Genomic DNA, 20,617 nt, shown 5'->3' with positions numbered 1-20,617 from the left:
CATGCGTTATCCGCTAAAATATTGATCGAAACCAGGTTTTGATGGACTGTTTCAGTGTGGTACCACATTACTACGTGATGCAAACCAGAAAAAAAGCCAGGATCTGTACAACAAGTATGTGAAGAATGCGAAAGTATGGGTCTGAAGAGGGCAAATCCTAGACCTAACCCGGGCCTAACATGCGTTATCCGCTAAAATATTGATCGAAACAAGGTTTTGATGGACTGTTTCAGTGCGGTACCACATTACTGCGTGATCCAATCCAGAAAAAGCCCAGGATCTAGCCATCAAGTATGAGAAATATGCGAAAGTATGAGCCTGCTGGGGGCAAATCCTAGACCTAACCCAGACCTAACATGAGTTATTCTCTAAACTAATGATCCAAACCAGGATTAATCAACTGTTTCAGTGTGGTACCACATTACTACGTGATCCAAACCACAAAAAACCCAGGATCCGTTCAACAAGTATGTGAAGAATGCGAAAGTATGAGTCTGATCAGTGAAAATCTCAGGCCTTACCTAGACCTAACTTGCGTTGTCCTCTAAAATATTGATGGAAACCAGGTTTCATTGACTGTTTCAGTGTGGTACTACATTACTACGTCATGCAATCCAGAAAAAGCCCATGATCTAGCCATCAAGTATGAGAAATATGCGAAAGAATGAGTCTGATGAGAGCAAATCCCAGACCTAACCTAGACCTAACATGCGTTATCCTCTAAAATATTGAGCGAAACCAGGTTTAATGGACTGTTTCAGTGTGGTACCACACTACTTCGTGATCCAAACCAGAAAAAACCCAGGATCCGTTCAACAAGTATGTGAAGAATGCGAAAGTATGAGTCTGATGAGTGAAAATCCCAGGCCTAACCTAGACCTAACATGCGTTATCCTCTAAAATATTGATCGAAACCTGGTTTAATCGACTGTTACAGTGTGGTACCACATTACTATGTGATCCAAACCAGAAAATAACCCAGAATCCGCTCAACAAGTATGTGAAGAATGCGAAAGTATGAGTCTGATGAGTGAAAATCCCAGACCTAACCTAGACCTAACATGCGTTATCCACTAAAATATTGATCCAAACCAGGTTTAATGGACTGTTTCAGTGTGGTACCACACTACTACGTCATCCAAACCAGAAAAAACCCAGGATCTGTTCAACGAGTATGTGAAAAATGCGAAAGTATGATCCTGACGAGGGCAAATCCTAGACCTAACCCAGACCTAACATGCGTTATCCTCAAAAATATTGATCGAAACCAGGTTTAATGGACTGTTTCAGTGTGGTACCACATTACTACGTGATCCAAACTACAAAAAACCCAGGATCTGTTCAACGAGTATGTGAAGTGTGCGAAAGTATGAGTCTGATGAGGTCAAATCCCAGGCCTAACCTAGACCTAACATGTGTTATCCTCTAAAATATTGATCGAAACCAGGGTTAATCGACTGTTTCAGTGAGGTACTACATTACTACGTGATGCAATCAAGAAATAGCCCAGGATCTAGCCATGAAGTATTAGAAATATGCGAAAGTATGAGCCTGATGAGGGCAAATCCTAGACCTTACCCTGACGTAACATGCGTTATCCTCTAAAATATTTATCAAGACCAGGTTTAATGGACTGTTTCAGTGTGGTACCACGTTACTATGTGTTCCAAACCAGAAAAAACCCAGGATCTGTTCAACGAGTATGTGAAGTGTGCGAAAGTATGAGTCTGATGAGGTCAAATCCCAGGCCTAACCTAGACCTAACTTGCGTTATCCTCTAAAATATTGTTCGAAACCAGGGTTAATCGACTGTTTCAGTGTGGTACCACATTACTACGTGATCCAAACCAAAAAAAAACCCAGTATCTGTTCAACAAGTATGTGAAAAACGCGAAAGTATGACCCTGATGAGGGCAAATCCCAGGCCTAACCTAGACCTAACATGCATTATCCTCTAAAATATTGATCGAAACCAGGTTTAATGGACTGTTTCAGTGTGGTACCTCATTACTATGTGTTCCAAACCAGAAAAAACCCAGGATCTTTTCAACGAGTATGTGAAGTGTGCGAAAGTATGAGTCTGATGAGGTCAAATCCCAGGCCTAACCTAGACCTAACATGTGTTATCCTCTAAAATATTGATCGAAACCAGGGTTAATCGACTGTTTCAGTGAGGTACTACATTACTACGTGATGCAATCCAGAAATAGCCCAGGATCTAGCCATGAAGTATTAGAAATATGCGAAAGTATGAGCCTGATGAGGGCAAATCCTAGACCTTACCCTGACGTAACATGCGTTATCCTCTAAAATATTTATCAAGACCAGGTTTAATGGACTGTTTCAGTGTGGTACCACATTACTATGTGTTCCAAACCAGAAAAAACCCAGGATCTGTTCAACGAGTATGTGAAGTGTGCGAAAGTATGAGTCTGGTGAGTGAAAATCCCAGGCCTAACCTAGACCTAACATGCGTTATCCTGAAAAATATTGATCGAAACCAGGTTTAATTGACTGTTTCAGCGTACCACTTTACTACGTGATCCAAAGCAGAAAAAACCCTCGATCAGGTCAACATGTATGTTAAAACTGCGAAAGTATGACCCTGATGAGGGCAAATCCCAGGCCTAACCTAGACCTAACATGCGTTATCCTTAAAAATATTGATCGAAACCAGGTTTAATCAACAGTTTCAGTGTGGTACCACATTACTACGTGATCCAAACCAGAAAAAAACCCAGTAGCTGTTCTTCAAGTACGTAAAGAATGCGAAATTATGTGTCTGATGAGGGCAAATCCCAGGCCTATCCTAGACCTAATATGCGTTATCCTCTATGATAGTGATCGAAACCATGTTTAATCGACTGTTTCAGTGTGGTACCACACTACTACATGATCCAAACCGGAACAAAACCCAGGATCTGTTCAACAAGTATGCGAAGTATGCGAAAATATGAGTCTGATGAGGGCAAATCCCAGGCCTAACCCAGACCTAACTGGCGTTGTCCTCTAAAATATTGACGGAAACCAGGTTTAATTGAATGTTTCAGTGTGGTACCACATTACTACGTGATCCAAACCAGTAAAAACCCAGGATCCGTTCAACGAGTATGTGAAGAATGCGAAAGTATGAGTCTGGTGAGTGAAAATCCCAGGCCTAACCTAGACCTAACATGCGTTATCCTGAAAAATATTGATCGAAACCAGGTTTAATTGACTGTTTCAGCGTACCACCTTACTACGTGATCCAAAGCAGAAAAAACCCTCGATCAGGTCAACATGTATGTTAAAACTGCGAAAGTATGACCCTGATGAGGGCAAATCCCAGGCCTAACCTAGACCTAACATGCGCTGTCCTCTAAAATATTGATGGAAACCAGGTTTAATTGACTGTTTCAGTGTTGTACTTCATTACTACGTGATGCAATCCAGATAAAGCCCAGGATCTAGCCATCAAGTATGAGAAATATGCGAAAGAATGAGCCTGATGAGAGCAAATCGCAGACCTAACCTAGACCGAACATGAATTATTCTCTAAAATATTGATCGAAACCAGGTTAAATTGTCTGTTTCAGTGTGGTACCACATTACTACGTGATCCAATCCAGAAATAGCCCAGGATCCAGCCATGAAGTATGAGAAATATGCGAAAGTATGAGCCTGATGAGGGCATATCCTAGACCTAACCCAGACCTAACATGCGTTATCCTCTAAAATATTTATCAAGACCAGGTTTAATTGATTGTTTCAGTGCGGTACCACATTACTACGTGATCCACACCAGAAAAAACCCAAGACCCGTTCAACAAGTATGTGAAAAACGCGAAAGTATGAGCCTGATGAGGGCAAATCCCAGACCTATCCCAGACATAACTTGCGTTATCCCCTAAAATATTGATCGAAACCAGGTTGAATTGACTGTTTTAGTGTGGTACCACATTACTACGTGATCCAAAGCAGAAAAAACCCTGGATTAGGTCAACATGTATGTTAAAACTGCGAAAGTATGACCCTGATGAGTCCAAATCCCAGGCCTAACCTAGACATAACTTTCGTTATCCTCTAAAATATTGATCGAAACCAGGTTTAGTGGACTGTTTCAGCGTGGTACCACATTACTACGAGCTACAATCCAGAAATAGCCCAGGATCTAGCCATGATGTATGAGAAAGATGCGAAAGTATGAGCATGATGTGGGCAAATTCTAGACCTGACCCAGACCTAACATGCGTTATCCTCTAAAATATTTATCAAGACCAGGTTTTATTGAATGTTTCAGTGTGGTACCTATTTACTACGTGATCAAAAGCAGAAAACACCCAGGATCCGTTCAACAAGTATGTGAAGAATGCGAAAGTATGAGTCTGATCAGTGAAAATCTCAGGCCTTACCTAGACCTAACTTGCGTTGTCCTCTAAAATATTGATGGAAACCAGGTTTTATTGACTGTTTCAGTGTGGTACTACATTACTACGTGATGCAATCCAGAAAAAGCCCATGATCTAGCCATGAAGTATTAGAAATATGCGAAAGTATGAGCCTGATGAGGGCAAATCCCAGGCCTAACCTAGACCTAACATGCGTTATCCTTAAAAATATTGATCGAAACCAGGTTTAATCAACAGTTTCAGTGTGGTACCACATTACTACGTGATCCAAACCAGAAAAAAACCCAGTAGCTGTTCAACAAGTACGTAAAGAATGCGAAATTATGTGTCTGATGAGGGCAAATCCCAGGCCTATCCTAGACCTAATATGCGTTATCCTCTATGATAGTGATCGAAAACATGTTTAATCGACTGTTTCAGTGTGGTACCACACTACTACATGATCCAAACCGGAACAAAACCCAGGATCTGTTCAACAAGTATGCGAAGTATGCGAAAATATGAGTCTGATGAGGGCAAATCCTAGGCCTAACCCAGACCTAACTGGCGTTGTCCTCTAAAATATTGACGGAAACCAGGTTTAATTGAATGTTTCAGTGTGGTACCACATTACTACGTGATCCAAACCAGTAAAAACCCAGGATCCGTTCAACGAGTATGTGAAGAATGCGAAAGTATGAGTCTGGTGAGTGATAATCCCAGGCCTAACCTAGACCTAACATGCGTTATCCTGAAAAATATTGATCGAAACCAGGTTTAATTGACTGTTTCAGCGTACCACCTTACTACGTGATCCAAAGCAGAAAAAACCCTCGATCAGGTCAACATGTATGTTAAAACTGCGAAAGTATGACCCTGATGAGGGCAAATCCCAGGCCTAACCTAGACCTAACATGCGCTGTCCTCTAAAATATTGATGGAAACCAGGTTTAATTGACTGTTTCAGTGTTGTACTTCATTACTACGTGATGTAATCCAGATAAAGCCCAGGATCTAGCCATCAAGTATGAGAAATATGCGAAAGAATGAGCCTGATGAGAGCAAATCGCAGACCTAACCTAGACCGAACATGAATTATTCTCTAAAATATTGATCGAAACCAGGTTAAATTGACTGTTTCAGTGTGGTACCACATTACTACGTGATCCAATCCAGAAATAGCCCAGGATCCAGCCATGAAGTATGAGAAATATGCGAAAGTATGAGCCTGATGAGGGCATATCCTAGACCTAACCCAGACCTAACATGCGTTATCCTCTAAAATATTTATCAAGACCAGGTTTAATTGATTGTTTCAGTGCGGTACCACATTACTACGTGATCCACACCAGAAAAAACCCAAGACCCGTTCAACAAGTATGTGAAAAACGCGAAAGTATGAGCCTGATGAGGGCAAATCCCAGACCTATCCCAGACATAACTTGCGTTATCCCCTAAAATATTGATCGAAACCAGGTTGAATTGACTGTTTTAGTGTGGTACCACATTACTACGTGATCCAAAGCAGAAAAAACCCTGGATTAGGTCAACATGTATGTTAAAACTGCGAAAGTATGACCCTGATGAGTCCAAATCCCAGGCCTAACCTAGACATAACTTTCGTTATCCTCTAAAATATTGATCGAAACCAGGTTTAGTGGACTGTTTCAGTGTGGTACCACATTACTGCGCGATCCAATCCAGAAAAAACCCAGGATCTGTTCAACATGTATGGAAAAATGCGAAAGTATGTCCCGCATGAGGGCAAATCCCAGACCTATCCCAGACCTAACATGCGTTATCCTCAAAAATATTGATCGAAACCAGGTTTAATGGACTGTTTCAGCGTGGTACCACATTACTACGAGCTACAATCCAGAAATAGCCCAGGATCTAGCCATGATGTATGAGAAAGATGCGAAAGTATGAGCATGATGTGGGCAAATTCTAGACCTGACCCAGACCTAACATGCGTTATCCTCTAAAATATTTATCAAGACCAGGTTTTATTGAATGTTTCAGTGTGGTACCTATTTACTACGTGATCAAAAGCAGAAAACACCCAGGATCCGTTCAACAAGTATGTGAAGAATGCGAAAGTATGAGTCTGATCAGTGAAAATCTCAGGCCTTACCTAGACCTAACTTGCGTTGTCCTCTAAAATATTGATGGAAACCAGGTTTTATTGACTGTTTCAGTGTGGTACTACATTACTACGTGATGCAATCCAGAAAAAGCCCATGATCTAGCCATCAAGTATGAGAAATATGCGAAAGAATGAGCCTGATGAGAGCAAATCCCAGACCTAACCTAGACCTAACATGCGTTATCCTCTAAAATATTGAGCGAAACCAGGTTTAATGGACAGTTTCAGTGTGGTACCACACTACTTCGTGATCCAAACCAGAAAAAACCCAGGATCCGTTCAACAAGTATGCGAAGAATGCGAAAGTATGAGTCTGATGAGTGAAAATCCCAGGCCTAACCTAGACCTAACATGCGTTATCCTCTAAAATATTGATCGAAACCTGGTTTAATCGACTGTTTCAGTGTGGTACCACATTACTATGTGATCCAAACCAGAAAATAACCCAGGATCTGTTCAACGAGTATGTGAAGTGTGCGAAAGTATGAGTCTGATGTGGTCAAATCCCAGACCTATCCCAGACCTAACTTGCGTTATCCTCTAAAATATTGTCCGAAACCAGGTTTAATCGACTGTTTCAGTGTGGTACCACATTACTACGTGAACCAAACCAGAAAAAACCCAGGATCCGCTCAACAAGTATGCGAAGAATGCGAAAGTATGAGTCTGATGAGTGAAAATCCCAGACCTAACCTAGACCTAACATGCGTTATCCTCTAAAATATTGATCCAAACCAGGTTTAATGGACTGTTTCAGTGTGGTACCACACCACTACGTGATCCAAACCAGAAAGAACCCAGGATCTGTTCAACAAGTATGTGAAAAATGCGAAAGTATGATCCTGACGAGGGCAAATCCTAGACCTAACCCAGACCTAACATGCGTTATCCTCAAAAATATTGATCGAAACCAGGTTTAATGGACTGTTTCAGTGTGGTACCACATTACTATGTGTTCCAAACCAGAAAAAACCCAGGATCTGTTCAACGAGTATGTGAAGTGTGCGAAAGTATGAGTCTGATGAGGTCAAATCCCAGGCCTAACCTAGACCTAACATGCATTATTCTCTAAAATATTGATCGAATCCAGGTTTAATGGACTGTTTCAGTGTGGTACCACATTACTATGTGTTCCAAACCAGAAAAAACCCAGGATCTGTTCAACGAGTATGTGAAGTGTGCGAAAGTATGAGTCTGATGAGGTCAAATCCCAGGCCTAACCTAGACCTAACATGTGTTATCCTCTAAAATATTGATCGAAACCAGGGTTAATCGTCTGATCAGTGAGGTACTACATTACTACGTGATGCAATCCAGAAATAGCCCAGGATCTAGCCATGAAGTATTAGAAATATGCGAAAGTATGAGCCTGATGAGGGCAAATCCTAGACCTTACCCTGACGTAACATGCGTTATCCTCTAAAATATTTATCAAGACCAGGTTTAATGGACTGTTTCAGTGTGGTACCACATTACTATGTGTTCCAAACCAGAAAAAACCCAGGATCTGTTCAACGAGTATGTGAAGTGTGCGAAAGTATGAGTCTGATGAGGGCGAATCCCAGACCTATCCCAGACCTAAATTGCGTTATCCTCCAAAATATTGATCGAAACCAGGTTTAATGGACTGTTTCAGTGTGGTACCACTTTACTACGCGATCCAAAGCAGAAAAAACCGTCGATCAGGTCAACATGTATGTTAAAACTGCGAAAGTATGACCCTGATGAGGGCAAATCCCAGGCCTAACCTAGACCTAACATGCGTTATCCTCAAAAATATTGATCGAGACCAGGTTTAATCAACAGTTTCAGTGTGGTACCACATTACTACGAGATCCAAACCAGAAAAAAACCCAGTAGCTGTTCAACAAGTACGTAAAGAATGCGAAATTATGTGTCTGATGAGGGCAAATCCCAGGCCTATCCTAGACCTAACATGCGTTATCTTCTAAAATATCGATGGAACCAGGATTAATGGACTGTTTCCGTGTGGTACCACATTACTACGTGATCCAAACCAGAAAAAGCCCAGGATCTAGCCATGAAGTATGAAAAATATGCGAAAGTATGAGCCTGTTGAGGGCAAATCCTAGACCTATCCCAGACCTAACATGCGTTAACCTCTAAAATATTCATCGAAACCAGGTTTAATGGACTGTTTCAGTGTCGTACCACATTACTACGTGATCCAAACCAGAAAAAACCGAGGATCTGTTCAACAAGTATGTGAAAAACGCGAAAGTATGAGGCTGATGAGAGCGAATCCCAGACTTATCCCAGACCTAACTTGCGTTATCATCTAAAATATTGATCGAAACCAGTTTTAATCGACTGTTTCAGTGTGGTACAACATTACTACGTGATCCAAACCAGAAAAAAACCCAGGATCTTGTCAACGAGTATGACAAGTGTGCGAAAGTATGAGTCTGATGAGGGCAAATCCCAGACCTGTCCCAGACCTAACTTGCGTTATCCTCTAAAATATTGATCGAAACCTGGTTTAATTGACTGTTTCGGTGCGGTACCACACTACTACGTGATCCAAACCAGAAAAAACGCCAGGAGCTGTTCAACAAGTACGTAAAGAATGCGAAATTGTGTCTGATGAGGGCAAATCCCAGGCCTATCCTAGACCTAACATGCGTTATCTTCTAAAATATCGATCGAAACCAGGGTTAATCGACTGTATCAGTGTGGTACTACATTACTACGTGATCCAATCTAGAAAAAGCCCAGGATCTAGCCATCAAGTATGAAAAATATGCGAAAGTATGAGCCGGATGAGGGCAAATTCTAGACCTATCCCAGACCTAACATGCGTTATCATCTAAAATATTCATCGAAACCAGGTTTAATGGACTGTTTCAGTGTGGTACCACATTACTACGTGATCCAAACCAGAAAAAAACCCAGGATCTTGTTAAGGAGTATGTGAAGTGTGCGAAAGTACGAGCCTGATGAGAGCAAATCCCAGAAATAACCTGGACCTAACATGAATTATTCTCTAAAATATTGATCGAAACCAGGTTTAATGGACTGTCTCAGTGTGGTCCCACATTACTAGGTGATCCAAGCCAGAAAAAACCCAGGATCTGTTCAACTCGAATGTGAAAAATGCGACAGTATGAGCCTGATGAGGGCAAATCCACAGACCTATCCCAGTCATAACTTGCGTTATCCCCTAAAATATTGATAGAAACCAGGTTTAATTGACAGTTTTAGTGTGGCACCACTTTACTACGTGATCCAAAGCAGAAAAAACCCTCGATGAGGTCAACATGTATGTTAAAACTGCGAAAGTATGACCCTGACGAGGGCATAACCCAGACCTAACCTAGACCTAGCATGCGTTATCGTCTAAAATATTTATCAAGACCAGGTTTAATTGAATGTTTCAGTGTGGTACCACATTACTACGTGATCCAAAACTGAAAGAACACAGGATCCGTTCAACAAGTATGAGAAGAATGCGAAAGTATGAGTCTGATGAGTGAAAATCCCAGACCTATCCCAGACCTAACATGCGTTATCCTCTAAAATAGTGATCGAAACCAGAGTTAATTTACTGTTTCAGTGTGGTTCTACATTACTAAGTGATCCAATCCAGAAAAAGCTCAGGATCTAGCCATCAAGTATGAGAAATATGCGAAAGAATGAGCCTGATGAGAGCAAATCCCAGACCTAACCTAGACCTAACATGTGTTATCCTCAAAAATATTGATCGAAACCAGGTTTAATGGACTGTTTCAGTGTGGTACAACATTAATACGTGATCCAATCCAGAAAGAGCCCAGGATCTAGCCATGAAGTATTAGAAATATGCGAAAGTATGAGCCTGATGAGGGCAAATCCCAGGCCTAACCTACACATAACATGCGTTATCCTCTAAAATATTGATGGAAACCAGGTTTAATTGACTGTATCAGTGTGGTACTACATTACTACGTGATGCAATCCAGAAATAGGCCAGGATCTAGCCATGAAGTATGAGAAATATGCGAAAGTATGAGCCTGATGAGGGCAAATCCTAGACCTAACCCAGACCTAACATGCGTTATCCTCAAAGATATTGATCGAAACCAGGTTTAATGGACTGTTTCAGTGTGGTACCACATTACTACGTGATCCGAACCAGAAAATAACCCGGGATCTGTTCAACGAGTATGTGAAGTGTGCGAAAGTGTGAGTCTGATGAGGGCAATTCCCAGACCTATCCCAGACCTAACCTGCGTTATCCTCTAAAATATTGATCGAAACCAGGTTTAATCGACTGTTCAGTGTGGTACCACATTACTACGTGATCCAAACCAGAAAGAACCCAAGATCCGTTCAACGAGTATGTGAAGAATGCGAAAGTATGAGTCTGGTGAGTGAAAATCCCAGGCCTAACCTAGACCTAACATGCGTTATCCTCAAAGATATCGATAGAAACCAGGTTTAATCGACTGTTTCAGTGTGGTGCCACATTACTACGTGATCCAAACGAGAAAAAAACCCAGTATCTGTTCAACAAGTATGTGAAGTATGCGAAAGTATGAGTCTGATGAGGGCTAATCCCAGGTCTCACCTAGACATGACATGCGTTATTCTCTAAAATATTGATGGAAACCAGGTTTAATTGACTGTTTCAGTGTTGTACTTCATTACTACGTGATGCAATCCAGATAAAGCCCAGGCTCTAGCCATCAAGTATGAGAAATATGCGAAAGAATGAGCCAGATGATAGCAAATCGCAGACCTAACCTAGACCGAACATGAATTATTCTCTAAAATATTGATCGAAACCAGGTTAAATTGACTGTTTCAGTGTGGTACCACATTACTACGTGATGCAATCCAGAAATAGCCCAGGATCCAGCCATGAAGAATGAGAAATATGCGAAAGTATGAGCCTGATGAGGGCATATCCTAGACCTAACCCAGACCTAACATGCGTTATCCTCTAAAATATTTATCAAGACCAGGTTTAATTGATTGTTTCAGTGCGGTACCACATTACTACGTGATCCACACCAGAAAAAACCCAATACCCGTTCAACAAGTATGTGAAAAACGCGAAAGTATGAGCCTGATGAGGGCAAATCCCAGACCTATCCCAGACATAACTTGCGTTATCCTCTAAAATATTGATCGAAACCAGGTTGAATTGACTGTTTTAGTGTGGTACCACATTACTACGTGATCCAAAGCAGAGAAAACCCTGGATTAGGTCAACATGTATGTTAAAACTGCGAAAGTATGACCCTGATGAGTCCAAATCCCAGGCCTAACCTAGACACAACTTTCGTTATCCTCTAAAATATTGATCGAAACCAGGTTCAGTGGACTGTTTCAGTGTGGTACCACATTACTGCGCGATCCAAACCAGAAAAAACCCAGGATCTGTTCAACATGTATGGAAAAATGCGAAAGTATGTCCCGCATGAGGGCAAATCCCAGACCAATCCCAGACCTAACATGCGTTATCCTCAAAAATATTGATCGAAACCAGGTTTAATGGACTGTTTCAGCGTGGTACCACATTACTACGTGCTACAATCCAGAAATAGCCCAGGATCTAGCCATGATGTATGAGAAAGATGCGAAAGTATGAGCATGATGTGGGCAAATTCTAGACCTGTCCCAGACCTAACATGCGTTATCCTCTAAAATATTTATCAAGACCAGGTTTTATTGAATGTTTCAGTGTGGTACCACATTACTACGTGAACCAAACCAGAAAAAACCCAGGATCCGTTCATCAAGTATGTGAAGAATGCGAAAGTATGAGTCTGATGAGTGAAAATCTCGGGGCTAACCTAGACCTAACATGCGTTATCCTCTAAAATATTGATGCAAACCAGGTTTAATGGACTGTTTCAGTGTGGTACCTATTTACTACGTGATCAAAAGCAGAAAAAACCCAGGATCCGTTCAACAAGTATGTGAAAAATGCGAAAGTATGATCCTGACGAGGCCAAATCCTAGACCTAACACAGACCTAACATGCGTTATCCTCAAAAATATTGATCGAAACCAGGTTTAATGGACTGTTTCAGTGTGGTACCACATTACTACGTGATCCAAACTACAAAAAACCCAGGATCTGTTCAACGAGTATGTGAAGTGTGCGAAAGTATGAGTCTGATGAGGTCAAATCCCAGGCCTAACCTAGACCTAACATGTGTTATCCTCTAAGATATTGATCGAAACCAGGGTTAATCGACTGTTTCAGTGAGGTACTACATTACTACGTGATGCAATCCTGAAATAGCCCAGGATCTAGCTATGAAGTATTAGAAATATGCGAAAGTATGAGCCTGATGAGGGCAAATCCTAGACCTTACCCTGGCGTAACATGCGTTATCCTCTAAAATATTTATCAAGACCAGGTTTAATGGACTGTTTCAGTGTGGTACCACATTACTACGTGATCCAAACTACAAAAAACCCAGGATCTGTTCAACGAGTATGTGAAGTGTGCGAAAGTATGAGTCTGATGAGGTCAAATCTCAGGCCTAACCTAGACCTAACATGTGTTATCCTCTAAAATATTTATCAAGACCAGGTTTAATGGACTGTTTCAGTGTGGTACCACATTACTATGTGTTCCAAACCAGAAAAAACCCAGGATCTGTTCAACGAGTATGTGAAGTGTGCGAAAGTATGAGTCTGATGAGGTCAAATCCCAGGCCTAACCTAGACCTAACTTGCGTTATCCTCTAAAATATTGTTCGAAACCAGGGTTAATCAACAGTTTCAGTGTGGTACCACATTACTACGTGATCCAAACCAAAAAAAAACCCAGTATCAGTTCAACAAGTATGAGAAAAACGCGAAAGTATGACCCTGATGAGGGCAAATCCCAGGCCTAACCTAGACCTAACATGCATTATCCTCTAAAATATTGATCGAAACCAGGTTTAATGGACTGTTTCAGTGTGGTACCACATTACTATGTGTTCCAAACCAGAAAGAACCCAGGATCTGTTCAAGAAGTATGTGAAAAACGCGAAAGTATGAGCCTGATGAGGGCGAATCCCAGATCTATCCCAGACCTAAATTGCGTTATCCTCCAAAATATTGATCGAAACCAGGTTTAATGGACTGTTTCAGTGTGGTACCACTTTACTACGTGATCCAAAGCAGAAAAAACCGTCGATCAGGTCAACATGTATGTTAAAACTGCGAAAGTATGACCCTGATGAGGGCAAATCCCCGGCCTAACCTAGACCTAACATGCGTTATCCTCAAAAATATTGATCGAAACCAGGTTTAATCAACAGTTTCAGTGTGGTACCACATTACTACGTGATCCAAACCAGAAAAAAACCCAGGAGCTGTTCAACAAGTACGTAAAGATTGCGAAATTATGTGTCTGATGAGGGCAAATCCCAGGCCTATCCTAGACCTAACATGCGTTATCTTCCAAAATATCGATCGAAACCAGGTTTAATGGACTGTTTCCGTGTGGTGCCACATTACTACGTGATCCAAACCAGAAAAAGCCCAGGATCTAGCCATGAAGTATGAAAAATATGCGAAAGTATGAGCCTGATGAGGGCAAATCCTAGACCTATCCCAGACCTAACATGCGTTATCCTCTAAAATATTCATCGAAACCAGGTTTAATGGACTGTTTCAGTGTGGTACCACATTACTACGTGATCCAAACCAGAAAAAACCGAGGATCTGATCAACAAGTATGTGAAAAACGCGAAAGTTTGAGCCTGATGAGGGCGAATCCCAGACTTATCCCAGACCTAACTTGCGTTATCATCTAAAATATTGATCGAAACCAGGTTTAATCGACTGTTTCAGTGTGGTACAACATTACTACGTGATCCAAACCAGAAAAAAACCCAGGATCTTGTCAACGAGTATGAGAAGTGTGCGAAAGTATGAGTCTGATGAGGGCAAATCCCAGACCTGTCCCAGACCTAACTTGCGTTATCCTCTAAAATATTGATCGAAACCTGGTTTAATTGACTGTTTCGGTGCGGTACCACACTACTACGTGATCCAAACCAGAAAAAAACCCAGGAGCTGTTCAACAAGTACGTAAAGAATGCGATATTATGTGTCTGATGAGGGCAAATCCCAGGCCTATCCTAGACCTAACATGCGTTATCTTCTAAAATATCGATCGAAACCAGGTTTAATGGACTGTTTCCGTGTGGTACCACATTACTACGTGATCCAAACCAGAAAAAGCCCAGAATCTGCCCATCAAGTATGAGAAATATGCGAAAGTACGAGCCTGATGAGAGCAAATCCCAGAAATAACCTGGACCTAACATGAATTATTCTCTAAAATATTGATCGAAACCAGGGTTAATCGACTGTATCAGTGTGGTACTACATTACTACGTGATCCAATCTAGAAAAAGCCCAAGATCTAGCCATCAAGTATGAAAAATATGCGAAAGTATGAGCCTGATGAGGGCAAATTCTAGACCTATCCCAGACCTAACATGCGTTATCATCTAAAATATTCATCGAAACCAGGTTTAACGGACTGTTTCAGTGTGGTACCACATTACTACGTGATCCAAACCAGAAAAAAACCTAGGATCTTGTCAAGGAGTATGTGAAGTGTGCGAAAGTATGAGTCTGATGAGGGCAAATCCCAGGCCTAACCTAGACCTAGCATGCGTTATCGTCTAAAATATTTATCAAGACCAGGTTTAATTGAATGTTTCAGTGTGGTACCACATTACTACGTGATCCAAACCAGAAAGAACACAGGATCCGTTCAACAAGTATGAGAAGAATGCGAAAATATGAGTCTGATGAGTGAAAATCCCAGACCTATCCCAGACCTAACATGCGTTATCCTCTAAAATAGTGATCGTAACCAGAGTTAATTTACTGTTTCAGTGTGGTTCTACATTACTAAGTGATCCAATCCAGAAAAAGCTCAGGATCTAGCCATCAAGTATGAGAAATATGCGAAAGAATGAGCCTGATGAGAGCAAATCCCAGACCTAACCTAGACCTAACATGTGTTATCCTCAAAAATATTGATCGAAACCAGGTTTAATGGACTGTTTCAGTGTGGTACAACATTAATACGTGATCCAATCCAGAAAGAGCCCAGGATCTAGCCATGAAGTATTAGAAATATGCGAAAGTATGAGCCTGATGAGGGCAAATCCCAGGCCTAACCTACACATAACATGCGTTATCCTCTAAAATATTGATGGAAACCAGGTTTAATTGACTGTATCAGTGTGGTACTACATTACTACGTGATGCAATCCAGAAAGAACCCAAGATCCGTTCAACGAGTGTGTGAAGAATGCGAAAGTATGAGTCTGGTGAGTGAAAATGCCAGGCCTAACCTAGACCTAACATGCGTTATCCTCAAAGATATCGATCGAAACCAGGTTTAATCGACTGTTTCAGTGTGGTGCCACATTACTACGTGATCCAAACGAGAAAAAAACCCAGTATCTGTTCAACAAGTATGTGAAGTATGCGAAAGTATGAGTCTGATGAGGGCTAATCCCAGGTCTCACCTAGACATAACATGCGTTATCCTCTAAAATATTGATCGAAACCAGGTTGAGTGGACTGTTTCAGTGTGGTACCACACTACTGCGTGATCCAAACCAGAAAAAACCCAGGATCTGTTCAGCAAGTATGTGAAAAATGCGAAAGTATGAGTCTGATGAGTGAAAATCCCAAACCTATCGCAGACCTAACTTGCGTTGTCCTCTAAAATATTGATGGAAACCAGGTTTAATTGACTGTTTCAGTGTGGTACTACATTAGTACGTGATGCAATCCAGAAATAGCCCAGGATCTAGCCATGAATTATGAGAAATATGCGAAAGTATGAGCCTGATGAGCGCAAATCCTAGACCTAACCCAGACCTAACATGCGTTATCCTCAAAAATATTGATCGAAACCAGGTTTAATGGACTGTTCCAGTGTGGTACCACATAACTACGTGATCCAAACTAGAAAAAACCCAGGATCTGTTCAACAAGTATGTGAAAAACGCGAAAGTATGACCCTGATGAGGGCAAATCCCTGGCTTAACCTAGACCTGACATGCGTTATCCTCTAAAATATTGATCGAAACCAGGTTCAATGGACTGTTTCAGTGTGGTACCACATCACTATGTGATCTAAAGCAGAGAAAACCCTCGATGAGGTCAACATGTATGTTAAAACTGCGAAAGTATGACCCTGATGAGGGCATATCCCAGGCCTAACCTAGACCTAACATGCGTTATCCTCTCAAAATATTGATCGAAACCAAGGTTAATCGACTGTTTCAGTGTGGTACCACATTACTACGTGATACAATCCAGAAATAGCCCAGGATCTAGCCATGAAGTATGAGAAATATGCGAAAGTATGAGCCTGATGGGGGCAAATCCTAGACCTAACCCAGACCTAACATGCGTTATCCTCTAAAATATTTATCAAAACCAGGTTTAATTGAACGTTTCAGTGTGGTAACACATTACTACGTGAACCAAACCAGAAAAAACCCAGGATCAGTTCAACAAGTATGTGAAGAATGCGAAAGTATGAGTCTGATGAGTGAAAATCCCAGGGCTAACCTAGACCTAACATGCGCTGGCCTCTTAAATATTGATCGAAACCAGGTTTAGTGGACTGTCTCAGTGTGGTACCACATTACTGCGCGATCCAATCCAGAAAAAACCCAGGATCTGTTCAACATGTATGTGAAAAATGCAAAAGTATGTCCCGGATGAGGGCAAATCCCAGACCTATCCCAGACCTAAGTTGCGTTGTCCTCTAAAATATTGATGGAAACCAGGTTTAATTGACTATTTCAGTGTGGTACTACATTACTACGTGATGCAATCCAGAAAAAGCCCAGGATCTGTTCAACATGTATGTGAAAAATGCGAAAGTATGTCCCGGATGAGGGCAAATCCCAGACCTATCCCAGACCTAAGTTGCGTTGTCCTCTAAAATATTGATGGAAACCAGGTTTAATTGACTATTTCAGTGTGGTACTACATTACTACGTGATGCAATCCAGAAAAAGCCCAGGATCAAGCCACCAAGTATGAGAAATATGCGAAAGAATGAGCCTGATGAGAGCAAATGCCAGACCAAATCTAGACCTAACATGAATTATTCTATAAAATATTGATCGAACCCAGGTTTAATGGACTGTTTCAGTGTGGTACCACATTACTACGTGACCCAAACCAGAAAAAACCCAGGATCTGTTCAGCAAGTATGTGAAAAATGCGAAAGTATGAGTCTGATGAGTGAAAATCCCAGACCTATCGCAGACCTAAGTTGCGTTGTCCTCTAAAATATTGATGGAAACCAGGTTTAATTGACTGTTTCAGTGTGGTACCACATTACTACGTGATGCAATCCAGAAATAGCCCAGGATCTAGCCATGAATTATGAGAAATATGCGAAAGTATGAGCCTGATGAGCGCAAATCCCAGGCCTAACCTAGACCTAACATGCATTATCCTCTAAAATAGTGATCGAAACCAGAGTTAATTGACTGTTTCAGTGTGGTTCTACATTACTACCTGATCCAATCCAGAAAAAGCCCAGGATCTAGCCATCAAGTATGAGAAATATGCGAAAGAATGAGCCTGATGAGAGCAAATCCCAGACGTAACCCAGACCTAACATGAATTATTCTCTAAAATATTAATCGAAACCAGGTTTAATTGACTGTTTCAGTGTGGTACCACATTACTACGTGATCCAATCCAGAAATAGCCCAGGATCCAGCCATGAAGTATGAGAAATATGAGAAAGTATGAGCCTGATGAGGGCAAATCCTAGACCAGACCTAGACCTAACATGCGTTATCCTCAATAATATTGATCGAAACCTGGTTTAATCGACTGTTTCAGTGTGTTACCACATTACTACGTGATCCAAACCAGAAAAAAACCCAGGATCTGTTCAACGAGTATGTGAAGTGTGCGAAAGTATGAGTCTGATGAGGGCTAATCCCAGACCTATCCCAGACCTAACTTGCGTTATCCTCTAAAATATTTATCCAGACCAGGTTTCATTGAATGTTTCAGTGTGGTACCACATTACTGTGTGATCCAAACCAGAAAATAACCCAGGATCTGTGAAACGAGTATGTGAAGAAAACGAAAGTATGTGTCTGATGAGGGCTAATCCCAGACCTATCCCAGACCTAACTTGCGTTGTCCTCTAAAATATTGATGGAGACCAGGTTTAATTGACTGCTTCAGTGTGGTACTACATTACTACGTGATCCAAACCAGAAAAAAACCCAGGATCTGATCAACGAGTATGTCAAGTGTGCGAAAGTATGAGTCTGATGAGGGCAAATCCTAGACCTAACCCAGACCTAACATGCGTTATCCTCTAAAATATTTATCAAGACCAGGTTTAATTGAACGTTTCAGTGTGGTAACACATTACTACGTGAACCAAACCAGAAAAAACCCAGGATCCGTTCAACAAGTATGTGAAGAATGCGAAAGTATGAGTCTGATGAGTGAAAATCCCAGGGCTAACCTAGACCTAACATGCGTTATCCTCTAAAATATTGACCCAAACCAGGTTTAATGGACTGCTTCAGTGTGGTACCACTTTACTACGTGATCCAAAGCAGAAAAAACCCTCGATCAGGTCAACATGTATGTTAAAACTGCGAAAGTATGAGCCTGATGAGGGCGAATCCCGGACCTATCCCAGACCTAACTTGCGTTATCCTCAAAAATATTGATCGAAACCAGGTTTAATTGACTGTTTCAGCGTGGTACCACATTACTACGTGATACAATCCAGAAATAGCCCAGGATCTAGCCATGATGTATGAGAAAGATGCGAAAGTATGAGCATGATGTGGGCAAATTCTAGACCTGACCCAGACGTAACATGCGTTATCCTCTAAAATATTTATCAAGACCAGGTTTTATTGAATGTTTCAGTGTGGTACCACATTACTACGTGAACCAAACCAGAAAAAGCCCAGGATCTAGCCATCAAGTATGAGAAATATGCGAAAGAATGAGCCTGATGAGAGCAAATCCCAGACGTAACCCAGACCTAACATGAATTATTCTCTAAAATATTAATCGAAACCAGGTTTAATTGACTGTTTCAGTGTGGTACCACATTACTACGTGATCCAATCCAGAAATAGCCCAGGATCCAGCCATGAAGTATGAGAAATATGAGAAAGTATGAGCCTGATGAGGGCAAATCCTAGACCAGACCTAGACCTAACATGCGTTATCCTCAATAATATTGATCGAAACCTGGTTTAATCGACTGTTTCAGTGTGTTACCACATTACTACGTGATCCAAACCAGAAAAAAACCCAGGATCTGTTCAACGAGTATGTGAAGTGTGCGAAAGTATGAGTCTGATGAGGGCTAATCCCAGACCTATCCCAGACCTAACTTGCGTTATCCTCTAAAATATTTATCCAGACCAGGTTTCATTGAATGTTTCAGTGTGGTACCACATTACTGTGTGATCCAAACCAGAAAATAACCCAGGATCTGTGAAACGAGTATGTGAAGAAAACGAAAGTATGTGTCTGATGAGGGCTAATCCCAGACCTATCCCAGACCTAACTTGCGTTATCCTCAAAAATATTGATCGAAACCAGGTTTAATTGACTGTTTCAGCGTGGTACCACATTACTACGTGATACAATCCAGAAATAGCCCAGGATCTAGCCATGATGTATGAGAAAGATGCGAAAGTATGAGCATGATGTGGGCAAATTCTAGACCTGACCCAGACGTAACATGCGTTATCCTCTAAAATATTTATCAAGACCAGGTTTTATTGAATGTTTCAGTGTGGTACCACATTACTACGTGAACCAAACCAGAAAAAGCCCAGGATCTAGCCATCAAGTATGAGAAATATGCGAAAGAATGAGCCTGATGAGAGCAAATCCCAGACGTAACCCAGACCTAACATGAATTATTCTCTAAAATATTAATCGAAACCAGGTTTAATTGACTGTTTCAGTGTGGTACCACATTACTACGTGATCCAATCCAGAAATAGCCCAGGATCCAGCCATGAAGTATGAGAAATATGAGAAAGTATGAGCCTGATGAGGGCAAATCCTAGACCAGACCTAGACCTAACATGCGTTATCC

This window comes from Colletes latitarsis, unplaced genomic scaffold (assembly GCF_051014445.1).
Source record: "Colletes latitarsis isolate SP2378_abdomen unplaced genomic scaffold, iyColLati1 scaffold0002, whole genome shotgun sequence".
NCBI classification, from domain to species: Eukaryota; Metazoa; Arthropoda; class Insecta; order Hymenoptera; family Colletidae; genus Colletes; species Colletes latitarsis.
Note: the sequence above shows the minus strand (reverse complement) of the source record.